The sequence below is a fragment of the Dendrobates tinctorius genome, unplaced genomic scaffold (genome assembly GCF_039654945.1).
Source record: "Dendrobates tinctorius isolate UK_male_01 unplaced genomic scaffold, ASM3965494v1 ptg000070l, whole genome shotgun sequence".
In the NCBI taxonomy this organism is placed as follows: domain Eukaryota; kingdom Metazoa; phylum Chordata; class Amphibia; order Anura; family Dendrobatidae; genus Dendrobates; species Dendrobates tinctorius.
In genome coordinates, this window is record NW_027361738.1 from 16806325 (window position 1) to 16822997 (window position 16673).

At 46.3% G+C, this 16673-nt stretch overlaps 1 long non-coding RNA gene across 1 annotated transcript in view; it reads left to right on the plus strand.

Annotated features, from left to right (window-relative positions):
* Nucleotides 1-16039, plus strand: part of LOC141095909 (uncharacterized) — a 72799-nt gene extending 56760 nt beyond the window's left edge. Inside the window, exon 2 of the long non-coding RNA XR_012233494.1 lies at nucleotides 15497-16039. This is a non-coding gene — a long non-coding RNA (uncharacterized lncRNA). The remainder of the gene's footprint in view (nucleotides 1-15496) is intronic.
* Nucleotides 16040-16673: the final 634 nt, after the last annotated feature.

The window sequence follows — 16673 nt, forward strand, 5'->3', positions numbered from 1 at the left end:
AATCAGAGAACATATTAAATCAGAGGTAGTCAGAAGTTGTAGGCAGCAGGAGAGTTTGCCGTACACACAGCAGGGGATCAGCTGACGTTACCGAACCCCACTTACACATGAACGAGTGTTTTGTCTGTGCGGACAGCACTTCTGAGCACCAACTGGCGGTGTCGGAGCCCAGGGAAAATCAGGTAGTAGGCCGAGGCCTACTTGGAGCCAGGTGTAAATCTGAGTTTGTTTGACTGTGGAGGGAGCAGGACACTTTGCCATACACACAGCAGGGGATCAGCTGACGTTACCGAACCCCACTTACACATGAGCGAGTGTTTTGTCTGTGCGGACAGCACTTCTGAGCAACAACGGGCGTTGCTGTAGCCCAGGAAATAAAGTTCAGGTCATAGAAACATGAACACAACAGGAGACCTGGATCCTGTTGCCAGCCAATTGTTTATTCTGGAAGAGGACTGGCAAATTCAGGTGAGATCCAGGCCTTGTTCATTTTCAGAAAAGTAAGCCGGTCAACATTATCGGCGGATAGTCGCGTGCGACGGTCTGTTACCACACCACCTGCAGCACTAAAGACACGTTCCGATAATACACTGGCAGCAGGGCAAGCCAGCACCTCCAATGCATACTGGCTAAGCTCTGGCCATGTATCCAGCTTAGAGACCCAATACTTGAACGGGGAAGAGCCGTCTGGGAGAACACTAACAGGGCACGACAAGTAGTCTGTCACCATCTGACGGAAACGTTGCCTCCTGCTGACTGGAGCCGTCTGTGATGGTGTAGCCGTTTGTGGCGGTCCCACAAAACTTTTCCACATTTGGGCCATACTGGCCTTGCCTTGTCCTGCGGCACTGCCTCTGCTACCTCTTTGTGCAGAGCTTCCTCCACTGCCTCTACCCACATGGCTGCTTTGAAAAGCACTACCAGCAACACTTGCGGGGGGAATGGAGAACATGATGGCCTGCACAAGTGTTTCTTGGTACTCCCGCATTTTTCACTCCCGGTTCAACTGTGGTATGAGGCTTTGTAAGTTGTCCCGGTAGCGAGGATCTAGGAGGGTGTACACCCAATAATCAGCCGTGTGGAGAATGTTGGCGATGCGGCGGTCATTTAACAAGCACTGCAGCATGAAATCAACCATGTGCTGCAGACTGCCAACTGGACCGGAAACGCTGTCCCCAGCTTGAGGCAGCATCTCTCCCTGCTCAGCATCACCCCACCCTCGCTGTACACACTGACTACTAGAGCCTTGTGTACCTCCCTCCTCTGGAGAGATGTGTTCCTCCTCCTCCATTGACTCCTCGTCATCCTCCTCACTAAGTGTCCCCTGCCTGGGCCTTTGTGTGGAAGCACGTTGCGCAGACTTGCCAGAAGCAGATGGCATTTCTGACTGCTCATCCTCGACCTCTTCAAAAACCTCCTCACTTAGTGCTTGTAAGGTTTTTTGAAGCAGACAGATGAGGGGGACAGTCATGCTGATTAGTGCATCATCTGCACTGGCCATCCGCGTGGAGTCATCGAAGGCACGCAAAACTTGGCAGATGTCCCTCATAGTGGCCCACTCAGTGGTGGTGAAGTGTGTCCGGCGCACAGTGCGACTTGTTTGCGCCTGATGCAGCTGGTACTCCATTACTGCTGCCTGCTGCTCACACAACCGCTCCAACATATGTAACATTGAATTCCACCTGGTGGGGAGGTCACATATGATGTGATGTTCTGGCAGGCGGAATCGGCGTTGCAGAGATGCAATGCGCGATCTTGCCATGCTGGAACGCCGCAAGTGAGCACACTCTAGGCGAACCTTGTGCAGCAGTGCATCAAGATCCGGATAGTCCCTCAGAAAGCTCTGCACGACCAAATTGAGCACGTGTGCCAGACATGGTATGTGAGTGAGGTTGCCTAGGCCCAGAGCTGCCACTAGATTTCGGCCATTGTCACTCACTACCAAACCTGGCTGGAGATTCGCTGGCACAAACCACACATCGCTCTCCTGCTTGATGGCATTCGAGAGCTCATGTGCTGTGTGGCTCCGATTCCCCATAGAAATTAATTTAAGGACGGCCTGTTGACGTTTGGCCACACCTGTGCTCATATCTGGCCTAACAGGCTCACGCAGTGCTGATTCCGAGGAACTAGAGTAGGAGGAGGACTCAATATGTACAGACTGCATTTCTGCAATCCTTGGAGTTGGCAGAATACGTACAGAGCCACTCTCCAGATCTGTACCCGGCTCCACAACATTGACCCAATGGGCAGTGAGGGAAAGGTATCGTCCCTGTCCATGGCTACTGGTCCACGCATCAGTGGTCAGGTGGACTTTGCTACTGATGGCATTTAGTAGCACATTTTTAATTTTTCCCTCCACATGCTTTTGCAGGGCAGGGACGGCTTGCCTGCTGAAATAAAAGCGGCTGGGCACATTGTATTGCGGAACTGCCAATGACATAAAGTTCCGGAAGGTGTCAGTCTCCACCAGCCTGAATGACAGCATCTCAAGGGCCAGTAATTTGGCAATGCCGGCTTTCAGAGCCAGTGCTCGGGGATGGTTTGCCGAGTATGGCCGCTTTTTCTCCCATGTCTGTGCTATCGATTGCTGGTGAGTGGCCTGGGAGTGTGCTGACGACTGCGAACGTGGTTCAGTGGGTGGAATTTCACTGGGTCTCTGGACAACAGTGGCAGTGGTTCTTCCATGGCGTTCCAGTGAGGAAGCCGAACCAGCTGTGTGTGAGCTGGAGGAAGAGGCCCCAACACGAGCTGAAGAGGTGGTAGGTGCTGCTGAAGGTTGGCCTACATCTTCAGTGTGTCTGTGTAACTCCACCTCGTGCTTGGTACGCACATGTTTCCACATATTTGTGGTATTGAGGTTGCTCACATTTTTCCCTCGTTTCACTTTCTGATGACACAGCTTGCATTTGACAAAGCAAATGTCATCTGCAACTGTGTCAAAAAAAGACCACGCACTGCAAGTCCTGGGAGCGCCCGTTTTGTGTTTTGGAAGAAGATTGCTCCTCACGGGTGCCAAAGTGGAGGCTACAGGCAACCAAGTCTGCCCCCGCCCTCTCCCTCCTCTTTTGGCCGTTTGGGGAATCTCTTCCTCAGAGCTGCTCCCACCACCTTCCTGTGGCTGACGCCATGATGGGTCAAGGACCTCATCATCTCCACTCCCCTCTTCAAGCACCGGCTGGTCCTGGGTTGTCTCGCCAGCACCGTACGCACCAGAAATTGGCAACTGAGTCTCATCATCATCAGATGAGCACTGAGGTGTGCTGACAATAGGCACTGGCCCACCCGCCTCTTCAGATTCAGAGGGACAAAGCAGTTGCGCATCACTGCATACTCCCTCTTCTTCACGCTCTAGAATGCTGCTTGGCTGGCCACCTCTTTCCAAGCCAACAGATTCTGAGAACAGAAGTAAAGATTGAGATGGCTCCTGTCCAGGGCTCTCAGACTGCCTGGGCAATTTGGCAGGTGGTGAAGAGACAGATGGTTGCTCTTCAGTGCTCTGGCCTTGGGAGGATGCGGAAGTCATTGAAGTGGATGCGTTAGCTGCCATCCATCCGACAACGGCTTCAATTTGTTCGTCACGCAGCAGTGGGGTACGGCGAGGTCCTACAAAGCTGCGCATGAAGGACTGTTGCCTGGTAAAAGTGGGGGATGCCGGGTCACTGGTGGCAGCAGCAGACACCGAATCCCCACGTCCTCTCCCTGCTGAATCCCCCCGTCCTCTCCCTGCTGAAACTCCACGGCCACGACCACGTGCCTTACTCCCTGCCTTCTTCATCTTGGTAGACTGATAAAGATAGGCAGAAAAGTAAAAAAGGGGTGGCTTAGTGTTCTTATTCCTGAACACCTGCTAACCAGTATAAGAAACACTAATTTGGCTAAGAGTGTGTGTACTACACCTTAATATGATCTAATGTGGCCTAGACAACTGTAAAGTGGAGTGTTTGGTGAACTTTATTTCCTTTTTTTTTTTTGGAGGGGAAAGAAAAGCATGTGACCAAAGTTTGAAAGCTATAGTATCACAAACTTTTTGGAGCGATTACAATGCAGGAAGCTAACCTACAATGCAATTGATGAGGCTCCAAAAAATAGGGTGATACTAGTCTGGCTGGCCCTGAAGGGCACAAGCCAGCAAAAAGGCTCCTCTACCTAATCCTATATAGTGTTTGCAACCAACCAATGACAATGGATGCGGTTGGAAGCACACTAATATAGGAGCAAAAATCTGGCTAAATTAGCTGCAAAAAAAGGACTATGTATGAGGCAGTGACGCACGCTGAGCGGACTACAGCTAGCGGTGGCTGTAGAACACACTGCAACGTGAGCTGCACTCACACACAGAGAGACCTATCAGACAGCCAAAAACAGTGCAGAGAAATGGGCTATAGCACTGAAAGGCTGCTGAAAGGCTCCGCTGTCCACTCCTTTAGTGTTTGCAACCAACGTATATGGATACGTATGGAAGCACATTATACAGGAGAAAAAAAAGCAGCAATAAAAGAAAAATGTGTATGAGGCAGAGACACACGCTGGGCGGCCTACAAGCAGACGTGCCTGCAGGACACACTACACAGCGTGGGTCTGCACTCACACAGCCCTTGCAGACAGCTGTGAAAACAGCGCTGCTAGGGAAAAGCAAGCTACAGTGGTGGTTTATGTAGCCTGGGTTAAGCACTAGATGTGTTTTGAGAGTCGCTATTTCTAACTGTCCCTCACAGTCTTCAACAGCAGCCTGTCCCTAACTGAATTCACAGCAGAGTGAACCAGAAATGGCGGCTGCGGTGGCTTTTATAGTGCATCATGGCATCATTCCGGCAGCCAATCACAGCCATGCCAATAGTTAACATGCCTACATGCCTAACAGGATGTGCCCACACTTCGGAGGATTCCCATTGGCTTAATCAAAGCAAGCAGGCTCATAGCATGATGGGAACTTCCGATTCCGGTATCCGATATGACAAAAGTATCGGAAGTCAGTATCGGAATTCCGATACCGCTAATATCGGCCGATACCCGATACTTGCGGTATCGGAATGCTCAACACTAATCACCATGCTTACTTTCTTCCTCCATGGCCACCTGGTCTGCATGCAAAGTTTCATCCTTCATAGTGAGCAGCAAGCGTTTGAGTAGACTGCAGAGGCAAAGCAGAATACCAACGAGTATGTTGAAGTTGGTATTGCCCTTTGCTGCACACATAGCCTTGCCAACATATGGAATGTTGAATTCAAAGCACGTGGGAAGGTTGCAAACTAGTTGGTGATGTGGTAGTTGCAAGTGCTGCTGCGGCACTGCCGGACCGGCAGCAGCTGTAGCCAACCTGCGGAAATGGGCCCACATGCGTCATACCTTGACGAGTAGCTCAGGAAAATTGGGGTAGGTTTTTAGAAAGCACTGAATCACTAATTTGAGCATGTGGGCCAGGCATGGTACGTGTGCGAGGTTACCAATCTTCAGAGCCATCACCAGGTTACGGCCATAATTGCACACAACCATGCCTGGCTGTAGGTTCAGAGGTGAGAGCCACAGATCTGTCTGGTCTGTTAGACCTTTCAACAACTCTACCATGGTGTGCTGTTTGTCACCTAAACATATGAGTTTAAGCAGAGCCTGTTGCTGCTTCGCCGAGGCAGTGCTGCAGTCTTTCAACATGTTACTGATATCGACGATAAGTCTGTGATGGAGGATAAGGAGCAGTAGTGGGTGCAGGTACTTGCGTAGGAGGTGGGGGAAACTTGATAGAACTTGGGCCCGCAATTCTAGACATCGGCATCACATTTGCAGAACCAGGGTCTATCTTAGTTCCGACCTCCAGAAAGTTCAGCCAGTGTGCCGTCATGGAAAGGAAAGACACTGTCTGCAATCACGCAAAAAACCCTGCAAAAAGTCCAACACGTCTGATGCACAAAAACACTGAAGTCGCACGACTTTGCCCCCTCTATATCAGCACTCTGGTATATTCCGAAAGCAAAGCAAAAACAGACCAATATAACAGGGGACAAAACAAACTGGCACATGCAGTAACATATGGGCGGTGATTCAGCACAGCCCCAGCTGGAGCTGGCTGACCCGCACAAAGCAGAGATAAACAAAACCAGATCAAATGAAAACAGAATAACAAATGAACCACTTAGCTGAACATGCAGGGAAAGAGCAGGAGACATCAGACCTCAGAAGGGACAGGAAGAAAATCACCAGCAGGGATAGAGGGAGTCAGCTGTCTTAAATCCCAATCAGAAACCCCAGATCTCCAGTCGTCTTCCTCATCATCAGGTGGCAAGCCTCTGTCAATCAGATCAGCTCCACTGCCTCCAGTAACCATCAGAGGGAGTCCAGAAAGAGAACTCGCAACCCCTCTGTCAATCTGACCATCTCCACTACCTTCAGTAATCACCAGAGGGAAGCCAGAGAGAGAATTCACAACAGGTGGCTGCATATTTCCATTGCATTCTGAGGCCTGTGATAGGGACAGCTGAATGCTGTGTGGACAAGGAAGTGAACCTTGTTGCAGTGGTGTAACTCGCAGACAATGATTGGGGACCCATACGTTCAGCCCATCTAGTTGGGTGCTTGGATGGCATGTGCCTGAGTATGCTGGTGGTGGTTAGACTGGTAGTGATCAGGCCCCTGCTGATCTTGGTACGGGACAGGTTGTCTATAAAAAATCTCCAGATTGGAGAACACTTGACAATTGACCTACTATCTGGCCATGTGGTGGTGCTCTGGGAAACAGTTGACCACCTTCTCTAACTGTCAGCCCCTTTCTTTCTGCCTGTTGTGGCGCTGCAGATCCCTACCTCTTTGCACTGCTATGCTTGCTCTGCATGCCACTTTGCCAGGTTTTATCAGTGACTTCATCATCCACCACCTCGTCTTCCACTTCCTCACTCTGTCACTACTCCACTGCCTCTTCCTGCCTGTTGGGGCACTGAGGATCCCTCCCCCTCTGCGCTGTTGTGCTTGCCCTGTATGCCACTTTGTCAGGTTGGGTCAGTGACTTCATTATCCACCACCTTGTCTTCCACTTCATCACTCTGTTCTTCCTCCTGAAGTGTTCTCTTAACATGGCTTGTTGGCAACTGTGTCTCATCATCATTCACCTCTTGAGACTGTAATTGACGTTCTCCCCCCGTTGGCTTCTTCTTATCATGGCTGGTGAACTATTTGGTCATCAGCGCACACAATCGCCTCATTTCTCTCCTGAAACTTGCATGGTGACAGGCCAGAAGAAGCCAAAAATGGAAAGGTAAAGAGCTACTTGAAGTGTCCAAGTATGGGGTGAGTTGCCTTCTGGGACTTGGAATGGTGGGAGGAAGGAGGAGCGGGGTGAGGACTATGTGGTGCAGACTCTTGGCTACCAAGACTGGACTAAGTGGAAGACAGGTGGAGCTGGGAAACAGACTGCCCATCTAGCTTTAAGAGTGGTGTCCTGCACCCCCCTGAAAGTGGGACTCTAGGAAGGCTAGATGATTTCCTCAATACACTTCACATTGTGGGCTATAGTTAATTTAGTGACAAAATGCACAAATGGTGGAGAAAGGTTGAACTTGTTGGACCTCGGTCTTTTATCACCCTATGTAACTATTTAACTATGCATGCATCATACTGAGATTGATGTTATTGCTGTGTTGGTGTTAAGTAAAGATGTGCACACACTTACACATGTGGGGGTCATGCAAAATCATTGCTCCTTTCTGGGTTGAACTGGACCAGGTTTTGGGTATGTCACCAGTTGGTCCTCTGAAATGGCTCTCCTTTCCATGTTGCCTGGTTCCACCTCCATGCAAAAAAAGAGAGCATCCTATACTTCACTTTGCAAGCTGCTAGAATTGTATTCCCAGACATTGGAAATCAAGGTTTCTAATAGAATGGGTTGAAGAAATCCAGCTTGTAGAAAAGTCAATGGCAATGGACTCTGATTTGAAGTTTTCTCAATCTCGATCATTTATAGGGAGGCACTTATGGTTCACAGAAGTGAAATCCGGTATCTATAATATAACCATGGGAGCATCACTCTGTCTGAAGCCTTTATAGACTGCACAAGCGCGACGCACCTGCGCAGTCTGGCTCCAGACAGAATGAGGCATCAAGCGGTAAGAGGAGTGTGTATGGCGCTGGAGATGGCGGTACGCATACACACTGCATACTGCTATCTCCGGCGCCTTACCTACATACTTACCTGACCGGGAGGAGCGTTGCCGTGGCACTTCTCTTCAGCCGGAGACCGAGGCCGGAGTGCGCGTGGGAATCGTGCATGTGCATAGCGCTATCCGGCACCATTTTACTGAAGACACATTTGAAGTATATCTTCAGCAATATGGCGCCAGACAGCGCGGTATTGGCATGCGTGTACTCCGGCACCAGACTCCTCCCCCTGGTCTCCGGCAGAAAGGGACAGCGCTGGACACAGGGAAGAAAGGTGAGTATTATTTTTTTTGAATGTGTGCAGTTTAATAGGAGACAGGGGGACCAAGCATACCAGGAAAGGAGGGTGAGGAGACCATGCATACCAGGAAAGAGGGGCGATGGGACCATACATACCACGAAAGGGGGGTGAGGGGACCATGCATACCAGGAAAGAGGGGTGAGGGGACCATGCGTACCACAAAAGGGGGTGAGGAGACCATGCATACCACAAAAGGGGGTAAGGGGACCATGCATACCATGAAAGGGGGGTAAGGATACCATGCATACCAGGAAAGAGGGGTGAGGGGACCATGCATACGAGGAAAGGGGGGTGAGGGGACCATGCATACCAGGAAAGGGGGGTGAGGGGACCATGCATACCATGAAAGGGGGAGTGAGGGGACCATGCATACCACGAAAGGGGGGTGAGGGGACCATGCATACGAGGAAAGGGGGGTGAGGGGACCATGCATACCAGGAAAGGGGGGTGAGGGGACCATGCATACCACGAAAGGGGGAGTGAGGGGACCATGCATACCACGAAAGGGGGGTGAGGGGACCATGCATACCAGGAAAGGGGGGTGAGGGGACCATGCATACGAGGAAAGGGGGGTGAGGGGACCATGCATACCAGGAAAGGGGGGTGAGGGGACCATGCATACCACGAAAGGGGGAGTGAGGGGACCATGCATACCACGAAAGGGGGGTGAGGGGACCATGCATACCATGATAGGGATAAGGGCGTACCATGCATACCAGTATTGGAGGGGTGAGGGGACCATACATACCAGGATATGGATGAGTGGGTACCATGCATACCAGGATTAGAGGGTGAGGGGACCATGCATACCAGGATGAGGAATGGGGTGCCATGTATACCAGGATTGTGGGGTGAGGGTACCATGCATACCAGGATAGGGATAAGGGGTGCCATGCATACCAGGACAGGAGGGGGGCAGCACATACCAGAATGGGAGACCATATACCAATAAAAAATGCTCTCCACCTGGGCGGAGAATGGGTTCATAGCTAGTATTGTATATAACCAATTTACACATTATGTGGTATAGTAACCACTGTGTCCGCTAGGGGGCACTGTGTGGATGTCCCAGGAGAAAGGATGAATGGCAGAATACTGAATGGCCGTTATGTATCTCAAAGTAGGTGGCTTTGAGATGGAGACTTATGTGTTGATCAGCAGTGATACTGCTGAGGTGCTGCTTTAATGTGACAGGGAGATGTCTCCAGGTAACTAGGGAGATGGGCGGGCCAGTTACCTACAAACCCACCCAGGGGGTGTGTTTAAAGAACACTGTTGTAAAGAGTATGAGTGGTTGAAGGACCTGTGATGAGGTCATAGTCATGTGACCCGGTGGGCGTGGCTATGGACCATATAATGTGGCCAGGGTAGGTCACATGTGGTGAATGCTGGGACCCGATTGGTCCAGTGTGGAAGGACCCGCTGAGATTGAGCTTCCTGGCTAACAGCCTGTGAAGTGGCTGTGGTGAATGGCTGCAGGTGTCTGAGAGTTCCCAGGGGAGGGAATAAACGTCTGCAGAAAGCTGAAGCAGCCATGAGGAAACCCGGACGTGGGTGAGATAAGTGAGGCTAAGAGAGCCTGTATGCTGGACATTGTACAACCTGTGTGAACACAGGGTTTACAGAGTGAAACTCTGCCATGGACGCTCTGCTGTTTATATGAAGTTTTGTTGCTGCTGTGGGTTTATGATGTTGAATAAACCGCATGGACTGTTATGATTTGATGGAAAATCTGTGCCGGATCTGATTGTGTGGCTGCTGAGCAAGTATCCCCTACCCGAATAACAACGCTACCTCACAATAACAATATACAATACAACCCTTCCCTTCTCCTATCCTTCCTATTCCCCTTCCTTCCCAATGTGTTGCTTTGTACTTGTGCTGTTTGATGTATACTTTGCAGTTCATATTTGATGCCAGTTTTATGTCAATGTGATAATGTGATATGTGACTTCATATATCACAAAAAGATGCTTCACAGTAGTGCCAGGCGGATGCCTATAATAAGTGTTGTCAGCGAACACATTCTTAAGGTAATATTTAATAGTGAAGTTTTTAGAATTGCACAGAAATTCTAGGTGTCTTCCGTCCACACTCATTTTAGTGGTAAGGTATCATTCCTGTTATATGTCTTTATTTACTTTCAACTTATTCACAAACTACAAAGGTACCGTACCTGACAAATACTTTTGTTTTATGCAGAAAGGTTATCTTTCATATACAATTCTAGCTGACCTTCTCACAAGTTTTTTGATGTTCCATAGAAACTTATTAAACTACGAAAATATTAAAGCAACTCTGTAACTAATTTCCAAAATATGAAATCCTTACCCTAGTAGACATCCAAAATCTCTTTCATTTACTTTCCAAGATTTTTCCATTTTTTTTCCTGTTTTATTGTGGCAACCAGTTTAGCAAAAGGGATAACAGGAAGTACAACAATCTTACATGTCCCTTTTGAAATCATTTCTCTCAAAAACTGGTAGCTTTCTTTTTTGTCTCAATCTATTAAATAAAAAAAATAAATGCCTCGATTCTTCAAGACTGGTGACTCTCTCGTTGATATTGATGAGGGGGCGTGGTAGAGTCAGACGCTTCTGATTCATAATGAGGGTGGAGTAATATTTCTAGTGAAGTGAAAGCCACAGCTTGTCATAAATTAGACAAGCTGTTGGATCATGCTTCCACCATGTTCCATCCCACCCAAGCTCTGCCTACTGGAGTGGAGTTGGGAGATACCAACATTCAAAAGCGGCAAAATTTTTGTGCCAAAATTTTGCAAATTTTCAAAGACATTTACCCTAGAATTCTGACGAAACTGCTTGGAAAGAGCGAACCAATGTGTACAGGTTTGCCATCTGTCATCGAGAAACTCATTAACAGGTATCAATGCTTTTGATTGCAGTTTCTATGTTCAATTAAAACAGAAATTGCAGATCCTAAGCAGTTTGTAAAGCCCACCAAACCTTATTATGGGTGATTTCTCACACTACCTATTCTTCAACTGTTCCATTTCTGAAATTACATCAGAGATGAATGTAACTGATGTTTAGTTGTGGAAATTTGTGCAACAAACTCTAAAAAAGCATGTGAATTCACCCTAAAGTAGACACCCAACATCCATCAAGGCTTAGATTTGAGACATTCTTGTAACAACAACGAAGCCCATCCAACCTAAAAGAATATTGTGCCCTAAACAGATTGATACCCCACACATTTAAGATTGCAAGATTAAACCTGGAGCTTTAACCAAACACTTGGATAAAAAAGGTTTATTAGCCCCAAACTGCAGCTGCAACTTTGATCCCCAACAGTTATAAAAACACACAGAACATTGTTCTAAATTCCCACACATTTATTGAACATAATAACCACAATACACACCAAACCAAAGAGCATATCACATCCTAAACATACAGTATTTATGCCACTTGTTTAAATTGAACTTGAAACTTTAAACATTTAATGTATGCAATTTGCCATATTTATAAGCCCAAAACAATTTATACCCCCAGTCTACACATATTTGAAACTAGACACCGTGATTTAGGCTACATTCACATGACTGTATAGGAAACATAGTTTACAGACACAATTCCTGTCTTGACCAAACATTTCTGTTCCAGAACTAACAATATCATATATGACATATAAACAACTGTGTGAATCTAGCCAAAAACAACAGCAATTTCTGATAATAAATGATCTGCAAATGAGTCCAAAACACATTTTGAGCAGAAAAAAATCCCCAGCAAACATAACAGGAATAGAATCATTTGCAGTCTATTTTTTTTAATACAGACTCTGTTGACAGGAGGGGCTTGTTTAGTTAAGGGCATGTCACACTAAGAGATATCGCTAGCAATATCGCTATAACTAGTGACGTTATAGCGATATTGCTAGCGATATCTCTGTGTCTGATATTTACCAGCGACCCGCTCCCCCACTGGTTATCGCTGATCGCGCGAGAACGTTCAGGACTGTTTCTCGTCGTCAGCTTCCTGTGGCGCTTCCTGCTGTGAGGACGAGCGACGCGTGGAGCCGGGCGGGAGGACGCAGGATCGCCTAGTGTGACAGGTAAGTAGCGACCCCCGTCCCCAGCGATGTCGCTAGTGAGATCTGCCTATGTGGCAGCTCACTAGCAACCACTTAGCGATGTACCAGCGATCCTGACCGCGTCATATCGCTGGTCGGGATCGCTGGTACATCGCTAAGTGTGACAGTACCTTTAGGTTTGATAGTGGAAGATTTTATTAGTGAGGTTTAATAAAAACAAGGATGATTGAATAGTGAACAGCTGGAAACATAAAAAATTTCAATTCTCTGCGTTTTTCCAAAAAATTGATTTGACTAAATTAGTTACAAGACTATACATAATCTATAGTGGAAGGTATCACCCATAGATAAGAAGTGAAGAGACAAAGGAACGAGAATAAAAATGGAATATTTTATTGAAATACAATTATTAAAATCAAGATAAACATTTAGAAAAAAGGGAGAGAGAGACTCCAAAAAGGAGGTGGGGAGAGATGCCAGCTGAAAAGCTATTAAAAGAATGAAGAGTGTGCAAAAAACATGTGGGGATAAGGAGCCCAGTTACAACAACAAGAGCCAACAAAAAGCTTCAAAACATTGGTACTCCAGAAAAAGCACAAGTGTGTGTCCTGATTGTAACATAGTAACATAGTAACATAGTTTTGAAGGCTGAAGGAAGCCCTTATGTCCATCTAGTTCAGCCTATTTTTAGTGCAGCTGTTCTGCATTGTTGATCCTGGGGAAGGCATAAAACCCACAGAGTAGAAGCCAGTTTTCTCCATAGGGAAAAAAATTCCTTCCCCTAAGCTGGGTCAACCATCTACCTATAATATTATGTAATTCGTAACCTTCTATACTGTTACTCACAAGAAAAGCATCCATTCCTTTCTTAAATTCATTCAGTGAGTTGGCCATCACCACTTCCTCAGGAAGAGAATTCCAGAGCCTCACTGCTCTTACCGTGAAGAACCCTCTTCTATGCTGGTGCAGAAATTGTCTTTCCTCCAAACGAAGAGAATGCCCCCTTGTTCTTGTCACAGTCCTTGGTACAAACAGTTCATTGGAGAGATCTCTGTATTGCCCTCTGATATATTTGTACATATATATTAGGTCTCCCCTAAGTCTTCTCTTTTCTAGAGTAAATATTATTATTTATTTATATAGCACCATTGGTTCCATAGTGCTGTACATGAGAAGGGGTTACATACAGATTACAGATATCACTTACAGCAAACAAACTAACAATCACTGACTGATATAGAGGGGAGAGAGGACCCTGCCTTTTCGGGTTTACATGCTATAGGATGGTGGGGAAGGAGACAGTAGGTTGGGGGGTTACAGCAGTGCCAGTGATGGTGAGGCGGTAGCTCCAGTAGTGGTGAGGAGGCAGCGGGGATCACTGCAGGCTGTAGGCTTTCCTGAAGAGGTGGGTTTTCAGGTTCCATCTGAAGGATCTGAGTGTGGTTGATAGCCGGACGTGTTGGGGCAGGGAATTCCAGAGGATGGGGGCTATTCGGGAGAAGTCTTGGAGGCGGTTGGGTGAGGAGCGAATAAGTGTGGAGGAGAGAAGGAGGTCTTGGGAGGACCGCAGATTCCTTGAGGGAAGGTATCTGGAGATTAGTTCAGAGATGTATGGAGGAGACAGGTTGTAGATGGCCTTGTAGGTCAGTATTAGTAATTTGAACTGGATACGCTGTGGGAATGGGAGCCAGTGAAGAGATTTGCAGAGGGGAGAAGTGGAGGAGTAGTGAGGAGAGAGATGAATTAGTCGGGCGGCAGAGTTGAGAATGTGTCCCCAGACCTCTTCTAATGCATCCCATGACACTATTTGCTTTGGTGGCAGCTGCCTGACACTGGGCACTCCAGTTTAGCTTCTTATTGACTAAGATGCCTAAGTCTTTTTCCATGTCTGATTTCCCCAGCAGTTTCCCATTTAGTAAGTAATTGTAGCATCTATTTCTCCTTCCCATGTGCATAACCTTACACTTATCTGTGTTAAACCTCATTTGCCATTTTTCAGCCCAATTCTCCAATTTACTCAAATTTGTCTGTAGTTGCATATAAATGAATAGAGAATGGAGAGACATGTGTAGGGGTGATAATGGAGTGATAAATTAGTTACATGTCACAATACTGAAAAGATGAGTGACTGCAGTATATCACAGGTTAATCAATGAAAAGTCAAACTGACTATAAAGCTACAGCACTTCCCTATATATCACTTGAATCTTTGAATTACGGTATATTATTCAAAGATTGAGATCATCACTACCATTTCCAATGTGTTTCAGCACTTCAGTAGGACACCACAATCAGATTAAAGGGAACCTGTCACATGAAAAAACGTTATTAACTTTCAAATATGGGGTAACTTACAGTTTAATAGCATTCTGAACCTGCCCAGTGCTTGCACTTAGAGTGTTGCTCAGTGTATAGAGAGCGGTGGCTGTAACCATGCTCTTGGCACTGACTGGCAGCTGGCTCAAATGATGATCCTGCTCTCATTCACTGCCGGGGGCGCATTTACAGGCACCACTCAATATGTATTGAGGAGTGACCAAACTGCCTTGCTTTGCTTCTCACTTTTACCATCCATAATGTGTTTCATCGATCGCTACTCAAAAAATATGTTGGGTCCTCTGTACCATCACCACTACTGCCATCTGCAGTTATTCTGGCTAGTAATTTTGAATTTCAAATAACCAAGATCGTTAATTCTCACTTAGTTTGCCGGTTCCTTCAGTATCAAAGCAATATAACTACACCATGACCTATCAGGCCAAGTGGCCAAGAAAGAAGTAAAGTAAAAATAATAATAATATTAATAATAATAAAGAATTAGTATTGTACTGAAAAAGTAGCTCAAATGGTGATTAACATAATGGATGGCAAAAATGGAAAGAGACTAACCAGAATGCAAGTATCATCTTTGCCTCTTCCAGGGAACATGACTATAGGGTGGTGAAAATATCCTTTTATATGGTTATTTACTAATAAGGATTTTATTGATTCCAGATAGTGCTTGTTTCGACTGAGCAATGCACCAGATATCATGAAGTTTGTGTCCAACATCATCATTCATCCCCGAGATCTGAAGCATCAGAGAAGAAGGCGAGGAGTAGAGAACATCACGGGATGTTCCAACATGGAGACCTGATGCCAGTCAGTCAAAGCGAGCCCCCAGGGCCAGCCCGAACGTATAGGCGAACTAGGCGGCCGCCTAGGGCGCCGACCCAAAGGGGGCGCCAGAGAAAAAATAGAAAAAATTATAACAAATCTTTTCAAAAGGCAAAAAGTTTTAGGGATGGAAAGAAAAGTGTACATATTTAAGGGCAAATATGATGCAAGAGAGGTTGGTTGGGTTGGCAACAATTTCGATAGAATCTGAAGTTGCTAAACAAATTAATCTCGGTGACTTAGTGTCATCCTTTTCAAAAAAAGGCAAGGAAACAAAAATTTTAATTACCTATGGTCATTTTTGTTTTGTGTTATTCATTACTTTGTATATATTTGTCCTATACAACTTCTCAGAAGATTAAAGAGTTAGGAGAGAGTTAATTAATCATTGTTGTTGTGGTTTATTTTGCTCCTAAATTTATATCCCAAGTTTTCATCTACTGCCAAGAATAGTAGGGGCGCAACAAAATAGTTTCGCCTAAGGCGCCGTAATCTCTCGGGCCGGCCCTGCGAGCCCCCACCACTGGAAAAAACACATAGAAGGAAGGAAACCGTACACAGTAAGCTGGCTGAGATGAAAAGAAAAGGTAGATAATAGATAACACCAAAGATCGTTTACTAAACAAAGAAAAAGGGAGAAAACAATAATAATATATAACATCATTCAAGTGATCATATATTAACATGTAGACCTACAGGGTAAAAGGTAATAAATAGAGATGAATAAATAAATTTGATTGAAATTGAATTATACTTGAAGTTTATATTAATCCGCATTCATTAAAAAGCGTATTTTTAGTAATTAGCTTCTGCACAGTTCAGCAAAATAACAGCTTATGTAAGCCATTTTTCCAAACCATAAAATGGTTAAATGGTTAAAATGTTAAAAAAAAATCCTTATGTGCACCTGTCAAGTCCCTCCACGTCACCTGTCTGAACCTCAGTGCATCTTGAGGCTTGAGATCACCTCCAATCGTGCCAAAATCTCATGGCCTCTCATGTTGGGCTTCACAAG